This window comes from Neofelis nebulosa, chromosome 8 (genome assembly GCF_028018385.1).
Source record: "Neofelis nebulosa isolate mNeoNeb1 chromosome 8, mNeoNeb1.pri, whole genome shotgun sequence".
Lineage (NCBI taxonomy): Eukaryota > Metazoa > Chordata > Mammalia > Carnivora > Felidae > Neofelis > Neofelis nebulosa.
Genome location: NC_080789.1, coordinates 100161872 through 100187091, shown reverse-complemented (window position 1 = coordinate 100187091; position 25220 = coordinate 100161872). Strand labels below are relative to the sequence as shown.

At 42.4% G+C, this 25220-nt stretch overlaps 1 pseudogene; it reads right to left on the bottom strand.

Annotated features, from left to right (window-relative positions):
- Positions 1-14668: 14668 nt before the first annotated feature.
- LOC131483892 (large ribosomal subunit protein uL16-like) lies at positions 14669-15404 on the bottom strand (annotated as a pseudogene).
- Positions 15405-25220: the final 9816 nt, after the last annotated feature.

Genomic DNA, 25220 nt, shown 5'->3' with positions numbered 1-25220 from the left:
CCCAAAAATAAATTTTAAAAAAACGTTGAAAAAAAAAATTAAAAAAAAATAAATAAATATGAAAAATAAAGAAATAAAGAAGAATTGGGGCTGGGGTAGTAAATTAGCTCAAAGCAATAAGGGTTGTTTACAGTCTTCTGGGCTCTGAATTTCCTATCTCTAGGGGAGGATGTCTCCTTACTTCCTGGTACAGGGACGCTATCTTTCACGTGGGAGACGTTTCTGCTTTCAGGAGGACAGAGGAGGATCTGAGTGTCTTTATTGAGTAGACTGTCTCTTACAAGTAAATTTTGTTCAAAATAATCAATATGCCAAAGTGGCACATTTTGGGGCAGGCTGCTTTTGGCCCCTGCAGCTGGGCCTGATGAGAACTCCCTTCTGGGATTGCCCGTGGCAGCCTTCCTGGTGGGGGCCTCACACAGCCTTCCCTATGTGTTTGTACTCCTGGTGTTTCTTCCTCTTCTCACAAGGACATCAGTCCTGTTGGATTAAGGCCCTACCCTTATGACCTCATTTAATCTTAATTACTTCCTGAAAAGTCCTTTTCTGCAAATAGAGTCACATTTGGAGTTAGGGCTTCAACATATTAATGTGAAGAAGACATAGTTGAGGGGCGCCTGGGTGGCTCAGTCGGTTGAGCGACCGACTTTGGCTCAGGTCATGATCTCGCGGTCTGTGAGTTCGAGCCCTGAGTCGGGCTCTGTGCTGACGGCTCAGAGCCTGGAACCTGCTTTGGATTCTGTGTCTCCCTCTCTCTGCCCCTCCTCCACTCATGCTCTGTCTGTCTGTCTCTCTGTCAAAAATAAATAAACATTAGAAGACATAGTTGAGTCCTTAACAGTTACAAATATGTGTGTGTGTGTGTGTGTGTGTGTGTGTGTGTGTCAAATATTTTTATTTACTTTGTTCTCTTACCCCCATGACATCTAACACAAGATGTATTCATAGTTAACTTTACATTATAGTATTTAAGTTACGGGATATCAGGGAGAAGAGTGAACATCACCCAAAGACTTTGCATTATCTTATTGGGAGAGAACATGTTTTTGGTTATACCCTGGATAGTTGTCTTATGTAGGCAGGAGTAAGACTTTGCTCTTTGCCTTAGTTGGAGATTAAATACGGTTTAAAGAGATGTATACGGGTGCTAAGTTGATAAGGATTGTTTCCAGTTTAGGGCTATCGCTCACAATGTTGTATTATTCTTGTATATTTTTCCTGGTGTATGTGAGTATTTCTAAGGACATACACTGGGTAGTGGAATTGCTGATTTAGAGAGTATGAGTATTTTTATTATCTATTTTATTTTTAAATGTTTCCTTATTTTTGAGAGAGAGGGAGAGAGAGAGAGCGTTAGCACAATCAGGGGAAGGGCAGAGACAGAGCAGGGGACAGAGGATCTGAAGCAGGCTCTGTGCAGACAGCACAGAGCCCCTCACTGAGCTTGAACTCATGAACTGTGAGTTCACGACCTGAGGCGAAATCAGATGCCCAACTGACTGAGCCACCCAGGTGCCCCTAAAATTTTAGCTGTTCTTAAGAGTGAATATATAATTATATTTCGTAGTGTTTGTAACTGGCATTTCCTGTCAGTGTCAATAAAGCTGGGCATTTGCATTTCTCTTGTGAGATGTTTGCTTAGCTCTTTTGCCCATTTGATTCTTATTGACTTTAGTATTAGTTCTTTATATCTTTTAATGAACAGAAGATCTTAATGCAGTCTAATTTGTCCATCTTTTTCTTAATGCTTTTTGTGTCGTTTTTGAGAAATCTTTCTCTGTCCTGAGGTCGTTTTATTTTTCTATATTGCTTTTCTCCCCCCAGTTTTTTTTATTGTGGTAAAATGCACATAACATAAACCTTACCATTTAATGATTTTTCAGCATACAGTTCAGTGGTAATATAATGTGCAGCCATCGTCCTACTCCATAACTCTTAATTTGTAAAACTGAAATATTATACCCATTAGATAGTAACTCTGCTTTCCTCCCTCTGTCCAACCCCAGGAAACCACCGTTCTTCTTTCTGGCTATGATTTGACTACTCTAAGTATCTCATATAAGTGTACTCATACAATATTTGTCTTTTTGTGATTGGGTCTTTCTTTCTTTCTTTCTTTCTTTCAAGTTTATATATTTGTTTTGAGAGAGAGAGAGGAGAGAAGAAGAGAGAGAATGAGCCGGGAAGGGGCAGAGAGAGAGAATGAATAATCCCAAGCAGGCTCTGCACTGTCAGTGTAGAGCCCATGAACCTTGAGATCATGACCTGGGCTGAGATCAAGAGTCTGAGGCTTGGGGCGCCTGGGTGGCTCAGTCGGTTAAGCGTCCGACTTCGGCTGAGGTCACGATCTCACGGTCCGTGAGTTCAAGCCCCGCGTCGGGCTCTGTGCTGATGCCTCAGAGCCTGGAGCCTGCTTCAGATTCTGTGTCTCCCTCTCTCTGCCCCTCCCCCGTTCATGCTCTGTCTCTCTCTGTCTCAAAAATAAATAAACATTAAAAAGAAATTAAAAAAGAAAAAGAGTCTGAGGCTTAACCTACTGAGCCTCCCAGGGACTCCTTGTCATTAGGTATTCCACTTAATGTCATGTCCTCAGGGTTCATCCATATGTTATAGCATAAGTCAGAATTTCCTTCCTTTTTAAGGATGACTAATGTTCCATTGTATGTATATATCACATTTTGCGTATCCATTCGTGTGTCTGTGGCCATTTGGGTTGATTGCATGTTTTAGCTCTTTTATTTTTTTTTATTTTTATTTTTATTTTTTATTTTTTTTTATTTTTTTAACATTTTTAATTTATTTTTGGGACAGAGAGAGACAGAGCATGAACGGGGGAGGGGCAGAGAGAGAGAGAGACACAGAATCGGAAACAGGCTCCAGGCTCCGAGCCATCAGCCCAGAGCCTGACGCGGGGCTCGAACTCACGGACCGCGAGATCGTGACCTGGCTGAAGTCGGACGCTTAACCGACTGCGCCACCCAGGCGCCCCTGTTTTAGCTCTTTTAAATAATGTTGCTATGAACATGAGTACAAATATCTCTTTGAGCTCCTGCTTTCAGGTTTTTGGAGTATATGCGCAGAAGTCGCATTGCTAGATCAGATAAGAATTCTATTTTAAAAAAAAATTTTTTTAATGATTATGTTTATTTTTGAGACAGAGACAGAGCATGAGAAGAGGAGGGGCAAAGAGACAGAGGGAGACACAAAATCCGAAACAGGCTCCAGGCTCTGAGCCATCAGCGCAGAGCCTGAACGCGGGGCTCGAACCCACGAACCGTGAGATCATGACTTGAGCCGAAGTCGGACACTCAACCGACTGAACCACCCAGGCGCCCCAGGAATTCTATTTTTAATATTTCGAGGAGCTGTTGAACTGTTTTCCGTAGAGGCAGTGCTATTTTACATTCCTACCAACAATGCACAAGGGTTCCAATTTCTCTACATGCTTGCCAACTCTTGTTTTTTGTTTTTGATAGATAGCTATTCTAATGGGTATGAGGTGATATCTCACTATCATTTTGATACATTTCTCTAATGATTAGTGATATTGAGCATCTTTGCTTATTGGCCATTTGTATATCATTTTTTTGGAGAAATGTCTATTCAAGTCTTTTGCCTCTTTTCTCCCCAGCATCCCCCCCTTACAATCCCATTTTTTTTAATGTTTATTTATTTTTGAGAGAGAGAGCAAGAGAGCGAGAGAGAGCGAGCATGAGTGGGGGAGGGGCAGAGAGAGAGGGAGACACAGAATCAGAGCTGTCAACACAGAGCCCGACACGGGCCTCGAACCCATGAACTGTGAGGTCATGACCTGAGCCGGAGTTGGACACTTAGCTGTCTGTGCCACCGAGGTGCCCCAACAACCCCATTTTTTTATTTAAATAAATGTTTTCAGTTGAAGTATAAGTGAAACACGGTGTTAATCCTTTGTCGTGTGTGTGTGTGTGTGTTAATTTATTTATTTTTTAAATTAATTTTATTATTGTTTAAAATTTACATTCAAGTTAGCATATCAATGATTTCAGGAGTAGATTCCTTAATGCCCCTGACCCATTTAGCCCATTCCCCCTCCCATAACCCCTCCAGTAACCCTCTGCTGGTTCTCCATATTTAAGAGTCTCTTCTGTTTTGTCCCCCTCCCTGTTTTTATATTATTTTTGTTTCCCTTCCTTTATGTTCATCTGTTTTGTCTCTTAAAGTCCTCATATGAGTGAAGTCATAGGATTTTTGTCTTTCTCTAATTTTGGTTACCATAATACCCTCCAGTTTCATCCACATAGTTGCAAATGGCAAGATTTCATTCTTTTTGATGGCTGAGTAATATTCCATTGTATATAAATACCACATCTTCTTTATCCATTCATCCTTCAATGGACATCTGGGCTCTTTCCATACTTTGGCTATTGTTGATAGTGCTGCTATAAACATTGGGGTGCATGTGTCCCTTCAAAACAGCACCCCTGTATCCCTTGGATAAATGCCTAGTAGTGCAATTGCTGGGTCATAGGGTAGTTCTATTTTTAGTTTTTTAAGGAACGTCCATGCTGTTTTCCAGAGGAGCTGCACCAGCTTGCATTCCCATGTCAATTTTTTTTTTTTTAAAGATTTTATTTTTAAGTAATCTCTACACCTAACAGGGGGCTCCAACTCACAACCCTGAGATCAAGAGTCACACGCTTTTCTGATTGAGCCAGCCAGGCACCCCTACTTTGTCTGTTTTTGAATTGTTTGGATTTTGTTTTTGTTTTTGTTTTTTTGTATTTATTTATTATTTGTGATAGAGAGAGAGAGTGTGTGTGTGTGTGTGTGTGTGTGTGTGTGTGCCTGAGTGGGGGAGGGGCAGAGAGGGGGACAGAGGATCTGAATCAGGCTCTGCACTGACAGCCGCCAGCCAGATGCAGGGCTTAAACTTGAAGTCAGGTGCTCAACCCACCGAGTCACCCACGTGCTCTGAGTTGTTTGTTTTTTTGTTATTGAGTTTTAAGAGTTCTCTATATATTCTGGATATTAATCCTGTATCATCAGTTGTGATTTACGGATATTTTCTCCCATTCTGTGGGCAGCCTTTTTACTCTGTTCATATTGTCTTTTGGTGCACATACATTTTTCACAATTTTAGAATTTTAAATTAAAGCCCACAATTTATTTAAATTTTATTGTTGTTGTCTGTGACTTGGTGTCATAGCCAAGAAATCATGGCCAATTCCAGTGTCGTGAAACCTTTGCCGTATGTTTTCTTCTAGGAGATTATGGTTTTAGGTCTATATATGGTGTTAGGTAAGGATCCAACTTCATTCAACTCTATTGCCTTTGAAAAGTTTTATAGTTGTGCCTTTCCCATTTAGATCTATGAATTACCTGCAATTGACGTTTGTGTATGGTGTGAGGTAGAAGTCTAATTTTATTATTTTTCATATGAATGATTAGAGGGGGAGACAAAAGTCCTAGTACCAGCTAATGAGATTAGTTTCCCATTTTTCTTCAGTGCTGCCTTTATCGAGTCTCCGTATATATGTAGTTTACTCAATTTCACTTGTCTACTTGCCTACATGTGTGCAGGGCTATACCGTCTTAACTGGTATAACTATAATAAATACTGATATCTAATAGAATAAGTTCACATATTTTATTTGTGTTTTAAACAAGTGTCTAGGCTCATACTATTTTTGGCTCATATTATTGAGTCAAAGTCCATCACATAAATAGGGAGTCAGTCAAATTTTTAAAAACATATCTTAAGAATTTGTTTGGAATCACAGTGAAGACATAGAAATTTGGAGGATATAGCAGCGCCTGGGTGGTTCAGCGGGTTAAGCATCTGATCTTGATCTTGGCTCAGGTTATGATCTCGTGGTTCGTGAGTTTGAGCCCCGCATCAGGCTCTGCACTGACAGGGGGGAGCCTGCTTGGGATTCTCTCTCTGCCCTGCCCCTGCCCTCACTCTGTCTCTCTCAAAATAAATAAATAAACTTAAAAAAAGAAAAGAAATTTGGAGGATATTTACACATTTAAAATATTGAATTTGTAATACGACAAGGATTTATCTCTCATCTTCTTAAAATTTTTTTAAAGTTTGTATTTATTTATTTATTTATTTATTTATTTATTTTGAGAGAGAGACTCAGACAGCATGAGTAGGGAAGGGGCAGAGAGAGAGGGAGAGAGAGAGAATTCCAAGCAGGCTCCACATTGCCAACACAGAGCCCTATGCAGGGCTCGAACCCACAAAGCCGTGAGATCATGACCCGAGCCGAGACTGAGAGTCGGATGCTTAACCGACCGAGCCACCCAGGAGCCCTTAAAATTTTTAATTAAAATATAGTTTTCTCTGTAGACACATTATGTAACTTTTGTTACATCTATTACTAGGTCCTTGATATTTTTTGATGCTATTGTACATCACATGCTTTTATTAAATTTTATTTTCTTCTCTTGTAAGTTGAAATATGATAGAATTTGGGGGTACCTGGGTGGCTCAGTTGGTGATGGTCCAACTCTTGATTTTGGCTCAGGTCATGATCTCATGGTTCATGAGTTCCAGGCCCGCATCGGGCTGTGAGCTGACAGCGTGGAGCCTGCTTCGGATTCTCTCTTTCCCTCTCTCTGCCCTTCCCCCACTTGCATGCACGATCTTCCCCCGCCCCCAAAATAAAATAAAAATCATGATAGATTTTATGTATCGATTTTTGATCTAGCAACCTTGCTCATTTTTAAATTCTAATAATTCATCTGTAGATTAAAAATTTTTATGTACCTGATTATCATGCAAGTAATCATATATTTCTTACTTTTTCAAATTCTTATATCTTGTAATTTTGCGTGTAGTCATTCTTCTACTTGCTAGGATTTCCAATACAATATTAAACAGAAGTGGGAATACTGAGCAGCTATGAATTATTCTCAATGTCAAAGCGAAAGCTTTTAGTGCTTTACCATTAAATATGATGTTTGCCATGGCTTTTTAAAAAAAATTTTTTTTTGGATGTTTATTTATTTTTGAGAGAGACAGAGCGTGAACAGGGGAGGGGCAGAGAGAGAGGGAGACACGGAATCTGAAGCAGGCTCCAGGCTCTGAGCCATCAGCACAGAGCCCGATGCGGGGCTCAAACTCATGGACTGCGAGATCATGACCTGACCTGAAGTTGGCTTAACCAACTGGGCCACCCAGGTGCCCCTGATATTTGCCATGGCTTCAACGCACACTTTAAGAAGCATGCCTGTTTGCAGCAGAACACCTTGTCCCCAGCCAACTCTGTCTAGAAATTACAGTGCAAGTAGGTAAGCTTCATAAAATATGTAAATCCTCCAGATGCCCCCACCCCTATTCTTGGGGTGGCCCTGTGGCCTGTAGACAGAGAGGCGGGGAGGGGAAGAATTCCTGCCCTGCCTTTGTTTACAGAGGGATCTAGTGGGGCAATCTGCCTTTGGGGACTGAAGTTGCTATTCAGCCCAACAGTGACACCATCTGGATGGAACAGGAATGAACTGAAGCATCCAGTGAGTTGAACTTAGAACAGTTGGGCTGATGATCACTCAAAAACCCTGGCCATTAATGCTTTGTGCTGACAGTTGGACTGTTCTAAAGGGATTTACCCTGTGGCTTGGACAATGAGAAGCCGAGAGGTGGATATTCAGGAATAAGCCCTTGTAAAGTCAGAATATATGGATAGAGAAGCACCCGGCTGATTTAGCTGGTGGAGCACGAGACTCTTAACCTTGGGGTTGTGAGTTGGAGCCCCATGTTGGGTGTAGAGATTACTTAAAAAAATTTTTTTTTAATGAAAAAAAAGTACGTGTGGGGGTTCCTGGGTGGCTCAGTTGCTTGAGCATCCAACTTCAGCTCAGGTCATGATCTCGTGGTTCGTGAGATCAAGCGCCTCATTGGGCTCTGGGCTGACAGTTTGGGGCCTAGAGCCTGCTTCAGATTCTGTGTCTCTCTCTTCCTCTGCCCCTCCCCCACTTGCACTGTCTCTCTCTGTCTCTCTCTCTCTCTCTCTTTCTCTCCCTCCCTCTCTCAAAAATAAACATTAACAAAATAGTAAGTGGAAAGACATTTGGGTTCCCCTGCAAGAGCCTGAACAGTCTTCATTGTCTTCCCAGTTTTAAGGGACTGACAGTCAGGAAGCTCATGTCCTAGCTCTGGTCTAAGCCCCAGGAACTGACCCTTCAGTAGATACGAAATTGGGTGCAGAGAAAGAGTGGGTACTGCAGTGCTGGAGTAGGGTGGCACGGAGCCAGAGATGCTGGATTGCTCTGGAACTACGGTGATTTGGTTAATCCAGTAACAGCATGCTCTGTGTATTCCAAACAACGCCCAAGGCAATTGCCAAAGGAGTTTGGGTCCACCTACCAAGGTTCCCAACCAGTGAGTGAGTGGCGAGTAGATTATATTGGCCACCTCCTTCCGAATGAGGGTTCTAAATATGCCTTTGTGTGGACATGGCAGCTGGTTGAACCCAAGCTTTTCCCTGTCCCTGTGCAAACCAGGGTGCCACCATGAGGAAATTAGAGAAGCTGAGTACCAAATACTCCCACTGAATCGACAGTGTTTGGGAGGTGGCATTTCAAAGGTCGTGATATCCAAGACTGGGCAAAAGAACATGGCATTGAATGGAGCTTTCATCCCCCCTATAATCTGCAAACAGCAGGACTGGTAGAGAGGAAGAATGGAATATTAAAGCAGCAGATGAAATTATTAACAAGTAAAACCACTTTGGCTGGGTGAACGAAGGTGCTGCCCCGGGCTCTAATACTTTTGAATGATCAACCAGTAGGGACTATTGTTCCATATGCCAGACTGGGGACGCCTGCTGAGACACTCAGTGTTGTAAATGTATAAAAATCATGGGAGGGGCACTGGATGACTCAGTCGTTTAAGCATCTGACTCTTGATTTCGGCTCAGGTCATGATCTCATGGTTTGTGGGATCGAGCCCCGTGTCAGGCTCTGCAATGACAGCGCAGGGTCTGCTTGGGATTCTGTCTCTCCCTCTCTCTTGCACTCTCCCCCACCCCCTGCAACTTGCACTCCCTGGCTCTCTCAAAATAAATAAATAAACTTAAAATTGTGGAAAACAGCCATGACCCCAGTTCTTACTCTGGATCAGTATGCTATGTTTCTGAGAACACCAAGCCCCCACCGTGCCTGAAGAAGGAGTTCTCTACTAGAATTTGCAATGGGATGTCCCATCAGGGTGGGTGAGTTACTCTTCACCCCCAAGTAAGGGGGAACTACTCAGTCTCGCTGGCATCCTGTTGTCCTGCTTCAAGTTGCACCAGTTGAAATGCACTCTACCTGGAATGTAACATGCACCGTTGAGAGGGGAGAAGGTAGTGGTCCTTGTCTGGCATAGCTCACCCTTAATCCATCTCTCACACTAAATGGTGTTGTCCCCCTCCTCCGCCCCCCACTCCCCCCGGGCAACATGTACAGTATGAACAAGGAGGTCAAGTTCCTAACGCTATCCATTCTCCCCAAGGCCGGGTGGGCGTGTTCTGTTTTCTGGCACAAGTATCTGCCTGCCATCTTTGTCCCTCTGTGTTGGCCTGGAGAAAAACGTAGCACCCATAGAAGCCTTTGCAAATCTATTTACCCAACAAGCCTTAAGTGATAGCTGGCGAAGCTTGTATTTACCGAACACTGAAATGTCTCTAGAGAGAAAAGCCGTCCCCCCAACTAGGATGGCCTTGGACATCATTACTGGCTTACAAGGGAGCACCTGTGCCATCATCCAAAGACGATGTTTTGTGCTCCTACCTGATGAATCTGCTACTGTATCATCGGTATTAAATCACGTGAGAATACAAGTGAACACCCTGGACGATTTAACCCCCAGCCTAGGGGATTAATAAATCACGGGCTTTTGGTAGAAAAAAGACATTGTTACTTATTTTGGGAATTATTTTCTTAATCTGTGTTTTTTCCTTGCAGGTGCCTGCCTATATTGCTGCTACGGTGTCTGCCTCCAATGCAGCCAGATAGCCACCAAATGAGCCATCCGTATGCTAATGAAAGCCTTGGCCGACTGCTCCGGGCACACTTCAATAGAGGGAGGCTTGTAAGATTATAAGAGACTGTCCCAGAAGGGGTAGAGTGTCAGTAAATCGTGCAGGAGGATGTGATCTCTGGTTGACCTGTGACCCGGCCCTGGGCAATTGGAGGCTCCTGATCCCCACCCACGTCCTTGGAATGTATGTTCTGTTTACTGTTCCCACAGTGGGAGCCATTTGCAGGGACAGAGCCTTAAGGGAACAAAGTTTTGTTGAGACCATCTGGAGGTATACGTGACTGAACCCACTTAAGGGCTCTATAGAAACTTTTAAGACTCTGACAGGCAGTTTCAGAGATCTGTTCATCTTGTGGCTGCCCGAAGCAAGGCTCGTAAATAAGTTCCCTTGCTTATTAAGTCTGACACCTAGTAATCTGGAGTGGTGGACCTCTTTCTTCCTTCTTTCATTGCCCTCAGTGTGTGAGTGGGGGCCAATTTCAGATTTCACTGGGGAAATTCATGAGATCACAACCAACAGGGTGGAAGGCAAGGGAGGTTTTGCTTTTTTTTTTTTTTTTTTGTGTCCCCATGACCTTCAAGTATTTCTTTTTTTTTTTTTTTAATTTTTTTTTTTTTAACGTTTTATTTATTTTTGAGTCAGGGAGAGACAGAGCATGAACAGGGGAGGGTGAGAGAGAGGAAGACACAGAATCTGAAACAGGCTCCAGGCTCTGAGCTGTCAGCACAGAGCCCGACGCAGGGCTCAAACTCATGGACCGCGAGATCATGACCTGAGCCGAAGTCGGCCTCTTAACCGACTGAGCCACCCAGGTGCCCCAAGTATTTCTTTAGAAGGCCCTAATTCATACCTGGAATATATTTGGAGTTCTCATTTAGTGAGGCTAAATTATAATGACTTCTTCAATAGAGTGCACGGTAGGGTGCAAGGTACTTTCGTGAACAGTATCCCACTTGATTTTTGCAATCAACTTTATTTTTAATTTTTTAACTTTATTTATTTTAAGAGAAAGAGAAAGGGAGAGAATCCCAGGCAGGCTCCGTACTGTCAGGGAGAAGCCCGATGCGGGGCTCAATCTCACAAACCTCAAGATCATGAATGATCTGAGCTCAATTCAAGAGTCTGATGCTTAACCAACTGAGCTACCCAGGCGCCCCGCACTCAACTCAAACCATTGCTTTCAGGATCAGAGAGACTTGAACATGTTCTTAGCCTGAGAGGAAAGAATGAGTGTTTTGACTGGTGAAATCTGAGTTGAAGGGGGTGAGTCAATAAAAGGAGGGAAGATCAGATTAAAAAACAACAACAACAACAACAACGAATAGAACCATCATATATTTATAACCTTGATCTAGCTTTTTCTTTTATGCTGAGTAAAAGAAGCCAGACACGAAGAGTCACACATTTATGTAAAATGTCCAGAATCGGTAAATCCAAGCAGACAGAAAGACTGGGTTGCAGGGGCTAGGATGGGAGAATGTTGCCTGATGGGAACCTGGTATCATTTAGGGGTAGTGGAAATATTCCGGAACTAAGTAGAGGTGAACTATTCACTTTTATTTTCATTCATTCATTCATTCAATCATTCATTTTTATCTTAGAGATTGAGAGTCCCAAGCAGGCTCCACGTTCAACGGGGAGGTGACCTGAGGTGAAATCAAGAGTGAGTCGCTCAACCGATTGAGACACCCAGGCGCCAAACTTTTATTTATGCTTAAAATTTTACTTATTTATTTATTCTTAATTTTTTAAAATGTTTATTTCCAAGAGAGACAGAGACAGAGGGTGAGCAGGGGAGGGGCAGAGAACGAGGGAGACACAGAATCCAAAGCAGGCTCCAGGCTCCGAGCTGTCAGCACAGAGCCCGATGCGGGGCTCAAACTCACGAACTGCGAGATCATGACCTGGGCTGAAGTCAGACACTCAACCGACTGAGCCACCCAGGCGCCCTTTTTTAATTTTATTTGTAAATAATCTCTACACTCAATAAGGAGCTCGATATCAAGAGCCACGTTCTCTACCGACTGAGCTAGCCAGACACCCCTATTTACTTTTAAATGGCTTATTTTAGGTGAATCTCACCTCAATAAATTATTTCTAGGGGGGGACTAATGAGCAGGCCCCAATTATCTACCCCCAGAAAAGGCCCCAGGGCAGGGAGCAGCAAAGGTTCCCGCTCCCACCCAACCCCTTACACTGAGGGCCTACCTACAGGGGACCTGGTTGTGTGTTTCCCAGTATCCAGTCCCTGAGCTAGCCCACTCACTGTCCCCACCCCACCCCACTGCCACCCCACCACCTTCTTTGTGCTGAGCACACCTCCCACACCTTGTGCTTCTGTCTCTCTGTCTGTCTGTCTGTCTGTCTCTCACACACACACACACACACACACACACACTCACCTGCCTAGGTCTGAGGCCAGCCTGGGTTGGCAACCCAGGGCAGGCCTGGACCAGGTTGGAGGGTGCAGACAGATGCCAAGCAGAGCCCTTAGGCAGAGTTCCTTAGCACGGAAGGGTAGGCAGCAGGCCCAGGCCCCATCCTTGGGTAGAAGACAGGCCAGGGAACGAAGGAGCGCTCAGCCCTCTTAAAGGAGCCAGAGGCAGGGGAAGGGCTGGGAGGGGTGTTATATTCAGCGGACGGTGAAGCTAGGCTTCTGAAGGCATCGCTAGCCCAGGGTCCCAGCACTGACTGCAAGCGGGAGGCGTGGCAGCACAGCCTCAGGCACAATGGGCAAAGAGGACAAGGACAGGGCAGACACCTTGGCCTGGGACACGGGAGCGTGGCTCCGCGATGACAGTTTTCTTAGCCTGGGAGGAGTTCTCACTCAGGCACTCAGGATTCCGGGGTCCAGCCAACAGCAACTCTGGCGCCAAGAGATCAGGGCCTGGGGAGGTCAGGGTAGGGGAGCAGGACAAGGGGCGGGGCTGTAGCCCACCCTGCAAGAGGGGTGGGGGCCAGGGCATAGCCCTCCCCAGCTTGAAGGGCAGCACCCAGAGCCACCGCTGAACAGCAGGGCCCATGGCCTTCGGTGTCTCTGTGGAAATAAAGAGGTTGCTGATCAAGGCCGCAGTAGTAGAAACGGGAGCTGTTTTCTGAGCACTGTTCCCAGTTAGGGCCGATGCCCAGAGAGGGGCTCCCGGGATGATCTCCATCTAGTAGACGTAACCTTGGTACAGCTTTTAACATAAACTACTAAGCTACTATTCTGAGTTATAATATGTTCAAAAGAAACCCTGACCTCACCTATAACTCTATCACACCCCTGAGCCATCAATGGTGATAACCAAAAAGTCATGTTTTGTCTTACTCTAATGGGAAAAAAATCTTTTTTAATTTATTTTTTTGGGGGGGGTGGGAGGGAGGGGAGGGTGGGTGATGGGTATTGAGGAGGGCACCTTTTGGGATGAGCACTGGGTGTTGTATGGAAACCAATTTGACAATAAACTTCATATATTGAAAGAAAATTATTTTTTTAAATTTACATCTAAGTTAGCATATAGTGCAACCATGATTTCAGGAGTAGATTCCTTAGTGCCCCTTACCCATTGAGCCCATCCCCCCCCCCCCACAACCCCTCCAGTAACCCTCAGTTTGTTCTCCATATTTAAGAGTCTCTTCTGTTTTGTCCCCCTTCCTGTTTTTATATTATTTTTGTTTCCCTTCGTTTCCCTTCCCTTATGTTCATCTGTTTTGTCTCTTAAAGTCCTCATATGAGTGAAGTCATATGATTTTTGTCTTTCTCTGACTAATTTCACATTTAAAAATTTCAAAGAGGTGGGGGCACCTGGCTGGGTCCATCAGTGGAGCATGCGACTCTTGATCTTAGGGTTGTAGGTCCGAGTCCCACGGTGGGTGTAGACATTACTTAAAAATAAAAATCAAATCCTTAAAGGATCGCCTAGATGGCTCAGTTGGTTAAGCATTCAACTTCGGCTCAGGTCATGATCTCACGGGTTTGTGAGTTCAAGCCCCGCATCAGGCTCTGTGCTGACAGCTCAGAGCCTGGAGCCTCCTTCAGATTCTGTGTCTCTCTGTGCCAACCCTGCTCGCACTCTCTCTCAAAAATAAATAAACATAAAAAAAGTAATAAAATTCTTTAAAAAATTGTTTTTCAAAGAGGGAAACAGGTAAAGTTATGGAGGTGGAGAAGAAGGTATAAGAAATTCAAAATACTCTCACATTGGTATTTCAATAGAGAGCATTAGGAGTATATAAACACCACATATAAAACACAAGTTGATACAGCCTCGAATATTTCCCAGGTTATAACCAAAAATGCAGCATGTGTAGCTGAGAGATGCAGGCACAAATTGAGGGTTAGATGTTTAGGGACTGGTACTTTTTTCTTTAAAAAAAATGTGTTTTTTTTAAGTTTATTTATTTTGAGAGGGAGAGAAAGAGAGTGGGGGGAAGGGCAGAGAGAGAGGGAGAGAGAATCCCAGGCAGGCTCTATACTGTCAAGCACAGAGCCCGTTGCAGGGCTTGAACTCATGAACCTGTGAGATCAGGACCTGAGCCAAAATCAAGAGTCTGACACTTAACTGACTGGGCCACCCAGGCCCCCCCCCCCTCTTTTTTTTTCTTACGGGAAGTAGGATTTATTGATGGGCATGAATAAGGAGGGGGTAGTGCTGTTGGGGTTCTCACGAGTGCCGAGCTCACCATTTGTTCAGGGAGCCACGATTAGGGATGCGTGTGACCCCGCAGCCATCTGGGATGAGCCACTTTTCAGTCCCCATGTCTTCAAATTCATCCACATTAAACTTAGGAAAGCCCCACTTCTTGGAAATGTGGATCTTCTGGCGGCCTGGAGACTTGAACTTGGCCCTTCCTAGGACCTCAATCACATGCTTCTTGTTCTGCAACTTGGTACAGATGGACACGATGACTTGGCCAGTGTGGACCCTGGCCACCGTGCCCTGGGGCTGCCCAAAAGCACCCAACATACCCGTCTGGAGTTTGTCAGCCCCAACGCAGGAAACATCGTATTGACGGGGATGATGGAGAAGAGCGGAGTCAAACGTGGATGTGTTGGCTTTTCACCATGTACCTGTTGGCACAAATAAGGGCAGCCTCCAGGGCTGCAGGGGAGAGCTTCTCGTATTCATCTGACCCCATGCGGCCTTACAGTGGGAACTCATCCACTTTTGTCTTCTTCCACTTCCGGTCAAAGATTTGGATTTTGGCATTGGGCGCCTCTGCAGAAAGGGGACTTTAAACACGACTTGTTCTTTTTTTTTTTTTTTAATGTTTATTTATTTTTGAGACAGAGAGAGACAGAGCATGAGCAGGGGAGGGGCAGAGAGAGGGAGACACAGAATCTGAAGCAGGCTCCAGGCTCTGAGCTGTCAGCACAGAGCCCGACGCGGGGCTTGAACTCACGGACCTCGACATGATGATCCGAGCCGGAAGTCAGACATTCAACCGACTGGGCCACCCAGGCGCCTCGATAAAATCACACTATTTCCCAGCAATTCAGATTGTTCATTTATGGTGTAGGGTGATGATCAAGTGAGGTAATACATTAAAAATTGTCTACATACATCTACATAAATAATACATAAAAATTCTATATACAAGCTAGTCTAATACTTTGAAAAATGTTGATGTTGTTCTTAAGTTTTTCCACTCATGACGTGCTGCCAATAGGTAACAGAAAAGACAAGCGTCCTAAATATTCAGCATCTAAGGAACAAAAAAAGACAAAATTATTAATTCTATAGTGCGATCAATAAACGTTTAATGGCCATAGTTATATATTTGATAATATGACTCCATTGCAAATGCAGTCATTGCAATATGCATTTTTGTGTGTTGAGCAGAATAACAAATAGGACAAGGACAATCAATGATTCTCTGTGTCACTGGCTGGAACGTGAAAAATTTTATTTTATTTTTTTTTAAGTTTATTTATGTTGAGAGAGAGAACTAGAGAGCACGAGCAGGGGAGGGGCAGAGATGGGGGGAGGAGGGAGGAGGAGGGGAGAGAAATCCCAAGCAGGCTCCATGTTGTTAGCATGGAGCCCGACTCAGGGCAGGATCTCAGGAAACCTGATATCATGACCTGAGCTGAAACCGAGAATTAAATGCTTAACCAACTAAGCCACCCAGGCACTCTCCCCTCCTCCGCTTTTTTTTTTTTTTAAACATGTATTCTTACTTTATTAAATCTTACTAGTATTCTTTAATGAAAAACACACAAATGAGTAGGCTACATTGAAGAAATCTTATTTTTTTTAACGTTTTTTTTTTTTAAATTTTTTTTAACGTTTATTTTTGAGACAGAGAGAGACAGAGCATGAACGGGGGAGGGTCAGAGAGAGAGGGAGACACAGAATCGGAAGCAGGCTCCAGGCTCTGAGCCGTCAGCCCAGAGCCCGACGCGGGGCTCGAACTCGTGGACCGCAAGATCGTGACCTGAGCTGAAGTCGGACGCTTAACCGACCGAGCCACCCAGGCGCCCCAAGAAATCTTATTTTTATAACAGGGATAAGAAGCCTTTAAGATGCTTCCAGGTATTATCTTCAGTAATGCTTCTTATCTTTATTCTGGGACTCCAGGTCATATTCAGCCCCTACAGCTACCACAAATGCAGCAAATCCCTATTTGAATCCTTGTAATAATGCACCAGCAAAGGAAACATTGTTTGCAAAGCCACCCATGTATCTCCAAGTTTCACTGCAGCCCAATGGATCCCTTAGCCCTTGTTCTGCACCGTTTCTAATGGTGTCCCTTTTATCTTCCATTATTTATAATCTGGAAGTTCTAGTTTACTATGATCATGTCCTTGGGCCATATCTGACGGCAATCTGACATCTCACGACATCCAATATTCAACCCTGTAGTCGGAACCAAGTGGGAACGGTGGAACATGAAAAGTTTATGGGAAATCCAATAACTATGGAAACACAGTCTGTCTCTAAAAGTCAATAAATTCCTTTTTTTTACTTCCTTACAACCAAGTATTCTACATATAACACATTCTTACCTCTTAGGTCTCTTCTTATGTTTCCTCTTGTACATCACTTTATTGTATTTCTTCCTCCTTTTATGAAACCACTGCTTTATCTGCAAAAAAATAAGGTGGGGAGGTGATGAATCAAGGAATAAAGTATTGGCCTGTCTGGGTAAAAATACTCCACAGGTGACTCTGTCAACGAAGAAATATGTTGTCATACCTGTTTTACTGTCATATTAAATTCAAATGCAAGTGATCGGCTATCTCCCGTTGTGGGGCATTTGTTTAACTTAAATGTTGACCAGAGAGTGTCCATGAGGGGCTTACTGACTAATCTTTCCTGGGGATGTTCTTCTTCATTTTCTTCTTCCATTTCTGGTTCTTGCAGTTTCTCTTCTAGTTCCTCCTTTTTTTCTTCCCCTTCTCTTTCTTTCCATTTTTTCTTTCCCTTTCGTTCATCATCACTATGGTTCCTATTTGATTGTTCTGGGTTTTGATCACAAAGCACATCTGGTTCTTTCTGTATAGCAAAATCTGTGAAATAAAATCAAACTGCAGCTAAATTTGACTTTTAGATCATAGTCAACATTCTTCAGTGTGAGACTATATTTGATTTTCATAAAATATGACTGCTGTACATCGTTGGAAAAAAGAGAGAAAAGAAAAAGTCAAGTTATGAAAATCAGTGAAGATTTTCATAAAAATATCATTTTAAAAATGATTTACTTTCGGCGGTGCCTGGGTGGCTCAGTTGGTTAAGTGTCCGACTTTGGCTCATATCATGATCTCAGGGTCCATGAGTTCGAGCCCTGCATTGGGTTCTGTGCTGGCAGCTCAGAGCCTGGAGCCTGCTTCAGATTCTGTGTGTGTCTCTCTCTCTGTCCCTCCCCCACTCATGCTCTCTCTTTCAAAAATGAATAAACATGGGGCGCCTGGGTGGCGCAGTCGGTTAAGCGTCCGACTTCAACCAGGTCACGATCTCGCGGTCCGTGAGTTCGAGCCCCGCGTCAGGCTCTGGGCCGATGGCTCGGAGCCTGGAGCCTGTTTCCGATTCTGTGTCTCCCTCTCTCTCTGCCCCTCCCCTGTTCATGCTCTGTCTCTCTCTGTCCCAAAAATAAAAATAAAAAATGTAAAAAAAAAAAAAAACAAAAAAAACAAAAATGAATAAACATTAAAAAATTTAATAATTTCCCTTGGGATTTAAATATAGACTGAGTACGGAAAGCAGCTATGTATTGAAATTAACAATCCCTTTGTTATGTTAAAAAATAAGTTATCTTGATATAAATAAGTTATGAATGACCTTATTTAAAAGACTATTCAGGTTTTTTATTTCCTCTTATGAGAGTTTTGGTAAAATATACAGTCTTTAGAAATTTGTTCATTATGTTTTGGTTTTCCTAGGATTGTTATATTATTTTAAAAAAAATTTTTAATGTTTATGTATTCTTGACAGAGAGTGAGACAGATCACAAGCAGGGGAGGGGCAGAGAGAGGGGGAGGAGACACAGAATTTGAAGCAGGCTCCAGGCTCTGAGCTGTCAGCAGAGAGCCAGGTGCGGGGCTCAAACTCACGAACCATGAGATCATGACCTGAGCCAAAGCTGGACGCTTAACCAACTGAGCCATGCAGGTGCCCCCCTAGGATTGTTATTATTGATAATGATAATGATTATGATTATTTTAAGTAAGCTCTACACTCAATGTGGGGCTTGAACTCCCGACCCTGTGATCAAGAATTGCATTTTCTGGGGGTGCCTGGGTGGCATAGTAGGTTAAGTGTTCGACTATTGATTTTGACTCAGGTCATGATCTCATGGTTCATGAGTTCGAGCCCTGGATTGGGCTCTGCACTGGTAGGATGGAGCTTGCTTGGGGTTCTCTCTCTCTACTCTCTTTCTACCCCTCCCTCCCTTATGCATTCTCTTTCTCACTCTCTCTCTCAGATAAATAGGTAAACTTAAAAAAAATAACAAAGACACATAAGAAAAAGAACATAATTAGAAACACAATAGAAAGCAATAGTAATTAAGACAGTAAAGAATTACTGTACAGATGGACCAATTAACTCCTGGAACTGAAAGGGAGTCTAGAAACAGATCCATGGATATAATCAAAAGTTGATATATGATAGAGGAGAACTATAGGTCAGTAATAAGCTATTTAATAAATACTGCTAGAAAAGATTGACAAAATTTATATTAAAAATTGTAACTGCTGGGGCACCTGGGTGGCTCAGTCAGTTCAGCATCCAACTTCGGCTCAGGTCATGATCTCGCGGTTCGTGAGTTCGAGCCCCATATCGGGCTCTGTGCTGACAGCTCAGAGCCTCCGGCCTTCTTCGAATTCTATATCGCCCTCTCTCTGCCCCTCCCCTGCTCGCCCTCTATCTTTCCCTCCTTCAAAATAAATAAACATTAAAAAAAAAATTATAAGAAACTGCTATTCACTAAAGATCTCAGAAATAACATGAAAAGCCATAAATCTAGGGAAATTTTTTTGTAACAGATATCTGACAAATTATTGGTATCTACAATATACTAAGAATTCCCATTAATTAATAAGTAAAAGAAAAGCAATCCAACAGAAAAAAAAAAAAAAGTAGAGTGGGGGCAAGAGTCAGAATAGCTCTAAATGGCCACTATTTTAAAAAGAATTTTAGGGGCGCCTGGGTGGCGCAGTCGGTTAAGCGTCCGACTTCAGCCAGGTCACGATCTCGCGGTCCGTGAGTTCGAGCCCCGCGTCAGGCTCTGGGCTGATGGCTCGGAGCCTGGAGCCTGTTTCCGATTCTGTGTCTCCCTCTCTCTCTGCCCCTCCCCCGTTCATGCTCTGTCTCTCTCTGTCCCAAAAATAAATAAAAAACGTTGAAAAAAAAAATTAAAAAAAAAAAAAGAATTTTAACCTCAATAATAATCAAGATGAAGATAAGAATGAAATGTCATTTTGTACCCACATGAGAGGCAGAAATGAAGGAATCTAATAATACCAAGTGTTAGTGGTGGATTGACAAAACTTAAAAAAATTTTTTTTAACGTTTAGTCATTTTTGAGAGAGAGAGAAACAGAGCAAGCAGGGGAGGGGCAGAGAGAAAGGGAGACACAGAATCGGAAGCAGGTTCCAGGCTCTGAGCTGTCAGCACAGAGCCCGAGGGAGAGCTTGAACTCACGAACCACAAGATCATGACCAAAGTCGGTGCTTAACCAACTGAGCCACCAGGTGCTCCCGAAAACTTTTTTTTAAAGGAACATTTGTATATTTTGGGTGAAAGTGTATAAATCCGAGTTGCCTAGGAAACAATTTAACACATTTTTAGAAAAGTATACATTCTCAGGGCACCTGAGTGGCTCAGTCAGTTGACTGTCTAACTTCGGCTCAGGTCATGATCTTGCAGTTGGGGAGTTCAAGCCCCACATAGGGCTCTGTGCTGACAGCTCAGAGCCTGCAGCCTGCTTCGGATTCTGTGTCTCCCTTTCTCTCTGCCCCTCCCCTGCTTGTGCTCTGTCTCTGTCTCTCAAAAATGAATAAATGTAAAAAAAAAAAAATTAAAAAAAATAATGTAATAGCATTGACTTAAAAAACAGAAGTGGAAATAATCCAGTGTCCATTGTCAGAATGAAGTTAATGAATTAAAGCTACATCCAACTAATTTTAGAAACATAATTTTGAGTAAAACAACAAGTCTCAAAAGTACATAGTAATTAATATTTTTTTAAAGCTCAAAAAACACGTAATATTATTGAAGGGTGCATAAATATGTGATAAAATTATAAAACTAAGGCAATAATATAATTCAGGAAGATGGTTGGAAAAACAGCATAGGATAGAGGAGATATACATATAAGTAGATGAAATGTAGGGGTAATGCTATACTTATATTGGTAAATGTTATATTACTATATTATTTAATACATAGTATATATTAATATACAGTTTTATAAAATATATTGTTTTTTGTTGGTTGGTCCTTTCGTGTTCATGTCATTAATTTCCTTATAAATTAAGTATATATCAAATATGTTTTTGCATATTTCAAGCATTACATATTTTTTAATGTTTTATTTATTTTTGAGAGAGAGAGAGAGAGAAAGAGAGAGCACAAGTAAGGGAGGGACAGAGAAAGAGGGAGACAGACAATCCAAAGCAGGCTCCAGGCAGTGAGCCTGATGTGGAGCTCGAACTCACAAACCACAAGATCACGACCTAAACCAAAGCTGGACGCTCAACTAACTGAGCCACCCAGGTGCCCCTAGCCTCCTTTTTTATACAGTAATAGTTAAAAACCTAAATCAATCATTAATCATAGGCTCATCCCTTTTACTTTGGTTGGATTTAAGTTCTTCCTAAAACTACGTGAGAAAAACATATATTCAAATGACATCTCTTATACCCTGTTGGTGAGAGTCCAAACCAGTAAAAATCTTTTTGAAAGGAATTTGGAAGTACCTGACAAGGTGTAAAATGTACAGACTTTGATCCAGCAAATTCAAGAAATACTTGCTCCTTAGCATAAAATTGTATGTAAAGAGATGTTTCCTTATGGTAAAAGGATTGTTTATTATAGGTAATGTTATTTTTTTTAATGATTTAAAAATTTTTGAGTAATCTTTCCATCCAAAGTAGGGCTCACACTCACAATCCCAAGATCAAGAGTCGCATTCTCCACTGACTGAGCCAGCTGGGCGCCCCAGTAATGTAATTTATTTTATTTTATTTCTTTTTAAATTTTTTCTTTTTTAACATTTATTTATTTTTGAGACAGAGAGAGACAGAACATGAACGGGGGAGGGGCAGAGAGAGAGGGAGACACAGAATCGGAAGCAGGCTCCGGGCTCTGAGCCGTCAGCCCAGAGCCCGACGCGGGGCTCGAACTCAGGGACCGCGAGATCGTGACCTGAGCTGAAGTCGGACGCTCAACCGACTGAGCCACCCAGGCGCCCCATGTAATTTTTTTAAAACTAATGTTCATCAATGGAAGAATGCTGAAGGTGTTTGTTTGTTTGTTTGTTTTGAGAGAAAGAAAGAGAGAGGGAGCCCAAACAGAGGAGGGACAGAGAGAGAGGGAGAAAGAGGGAATCCCAAGCAGGCTCCGCACTGTCAGGGCTCAAACCCACGAACCGCGAGATCACAACCTGAGCTGAAATCAAGAGTCTGACGTTTAACCGACTGAGCCATCCTGGCGCCCCAGTAATGACTTTCTATGATTTGCTTATAGGCACAAGAATGATTAAGAATGGAATAAATGATAAGGAACAATTTGCTTATTATTTGATTTCTACTTAATTTGTACTTACTCCAACTTGGTGATTTTGTGAAGTTGTCACCAGCTTCCAGCCCTCGCTGATGTAGGCTCATGATTGTTTTATTTGTCTCCTAGATGCTCTGCTTGATGTTTAGAGATAAAACAATTCTCAGCCCCAGACAATTTTATCTAAGAGAAATCCTGAAAGGGATAAAAAGTGTATTGTTGTAGGAACACACTCAAAAGCTCTTATAAATAAATGACTGCATTTGCTATTTTTCAGAATGTTTCTAAAAAAAATTTTTTTTAAATGTTTATTTATTCTTGAGAGAGAGACATAGAGCATGAGGTGGGGAGGGGCAGAGAGGGAGAGAGACAGAATCAGAAGCAGACTCCAGGCTCTGAGCCATCAGCACAGAGCCCAACGCGGGGCTCCAACTCACGAACGGCGAGATCTTGACCTGAGCCAAAGTTGGACGCTTAGCCAGCTGAGCCACCCAGGTGCCCCCAGCATGTTTTTAATTTGAAAAAAAAAAATCATTAAACTTACCAAGTTCACAACTTGAACCTCATTGCTCTGTTTTTGTTCAAAATACAGAAAATAAAAAAGAATTATTAGAGAATAAAAATATGTCCAAGTAGCATGCTTGCTACGAAAATAAACCAATAAATAAAATACAGAGAATTTTTTTTATGCCTAAAATTTGAGTGACCACTAGTACGGGATTGGTTGCAATGACTCCTAATTTCAATATATCTGAAAGCGTTGTTTTCCCACGTTTTGATCTCTCAAGCAAACGTAAAATGTTATCTTCTGATAATTCACAAGAGACAGTAAATATCTCCTTGAAGATTTTGGGCGCCATTATAATTTAGCAAACTAAACTTTTATTATTTTTCTCCCAGCAGCCTCTGACACCTGTTTCAACATTTGCGTTTCCCATTCCCCCAGGCCTCCCAGTTTCCAAACAACCCTGTATCCATCCTGGAGGGCACTGTTCAAACCCAGACCTTATTTTGCTTTAGTTTTTGCAATTAATGCTCTTGTGACTGTGGGCAATTTACTATCCCTCTCTGTGTTTAGTCTCCTTGGCTGAAAATCGGCCCCATACGATTGTTGTGAGGTCCAAGAGTGCTAAAAACAGGACCAATGCTCAGAATTCAATAAACTCTTGCTTTTATTGTTGAAAGCGATAGATCTTTACAGGTCTCTGGTGCTTGGGTGATACTGATGCGGTATGTGTAACTTGGTGGTACCTGCCATTGCCAAGTGCCCTGGATCATTCCTGCTCTCGGCATCTTCCGTTTCTGGTATCGTAGGCTACCTTTTGCCCTTTTGCTTCCCAAACACTGGCTTTCATATATAGAAACTTAACCACTTTAGTTAGAAAAAGAAATGTGCAGGGGCGCCTGGGTGGCTCAGTCAGTTGACTGTGTGACTCTTGGTTTTGGCTCAGGTCATGATTTCACGGATCGTGGGTTTGAGCCCCGCATTGGGCTCCGTGCTCACAGTGCAGAGCCTGCCTGGGATTCTTTCTCTCTCTCCATCTTTGCCCCTTGGTCTCTCTCTCTCTCTCTCTGTCTCTCAAAATAAGTAAATAAACTTAAAAATAAAAAATAAATAAAGGGCACTATCTCTAAAAAAAATGTGCAAAGAAAATTTAGGAATAGGGTTATAACGCTAGCAAAATAGAATCATTAATGAGAAAAACTACATCTAGAGAGAAGATTCAAGTTTAGGGATAAGACGTATGTCATTTACCAAGCCACAAAAAAATAGATTTTCTGGGGACTCATTTAATAATTTTCCTTCTTATTAAATTTTACATGCTGAAATTTCTCTTAGGGTGCCTGGTTGGCTCAGCCCAAAGAGCATGTGACTCTTGATCTCTGGGTTGTGAGTTTAAGCCTCACATTGGGTATAGAGATTACTAAAAAAAAAAAAAACTTAAAAAAATTTCTCTTATTGTGAGATTTTTTCGTTTATGCAAGTCTTTTTAAAACAATTTTTTTGATGTTTATTTATTTTTGAGAGAGACAGAGCATGAGCTGGGGGGGAGGGCAGAGAGAGAGGGAGACACAGAATCTGAAGCAGGCTCCAGGCTCCGAGCCCTCAGCACAGAGCCCAATGTGGGGCTCAAACTCATAGACTGAGATCATGACAGGAGCCACAGTCGGATGCTTAGCCGACTGAGCCACCCAGGTGCCCCTCGTTTATGCAATGATCTTACTGGTCCACATACTTTTTTTCAACTGAGTATTTGTAGATAACTCTTACATATAAGGAAGCAATGAATCCAGATTCCCTAGGCTCTATGCCAGATCTACTGGATCACATGATCTTATAAAGTCTTATCTAGATGAACACTCTTATTTTTTTTTTAATGCCCTCTTTATTTTTTTTAAGTAAACTCTGTCCCCAATGTGGGGCCCACACTCACGACCCCAAGATCAAGTGTCGTACGCTGTACTGACTCAGCCAGCCAGATACCCTGTGAAGTCCTTTTTAAACAAAATTTTGATTGTATGGCCACCATTTAAAAAAATCAAGAGATTTGGGGTGCCCGGCTGGCTCAGTTGGTAGAGTATGTGACTCTTGATCTTGAGGTTGTGAGTTCAAGGCCTGTGCTGGGTATAGTGATTACTTAAAAATAAAATCTTTAAACAACAACAACAACAAGAAATTCAACATCAAAATTTAAATTTCTAGATTAAAAAAAATCTGAAATCAGTGGTCCTAAATTTTCATGTCATCAACAATTGGCTGTATCTTGTCCTCTTTAGATGGATTCTGCTTTCTCTAATTAACTGGAGTCCACACCACCTGCTTAATTTCACCTGCCAACCACTGGCAGGCAGAAAAAAAAGAAAAAAATAACACATACACTCATTCTCCATTTCTGACTCAGAAGATCATATATTTTTATATAATAAAACTGCTCTTCCCATTTAACTGTTCAGCTCTGCTGTGGTCAAACTTACACTCTGTTATTACTAAAACCCATAACTATTT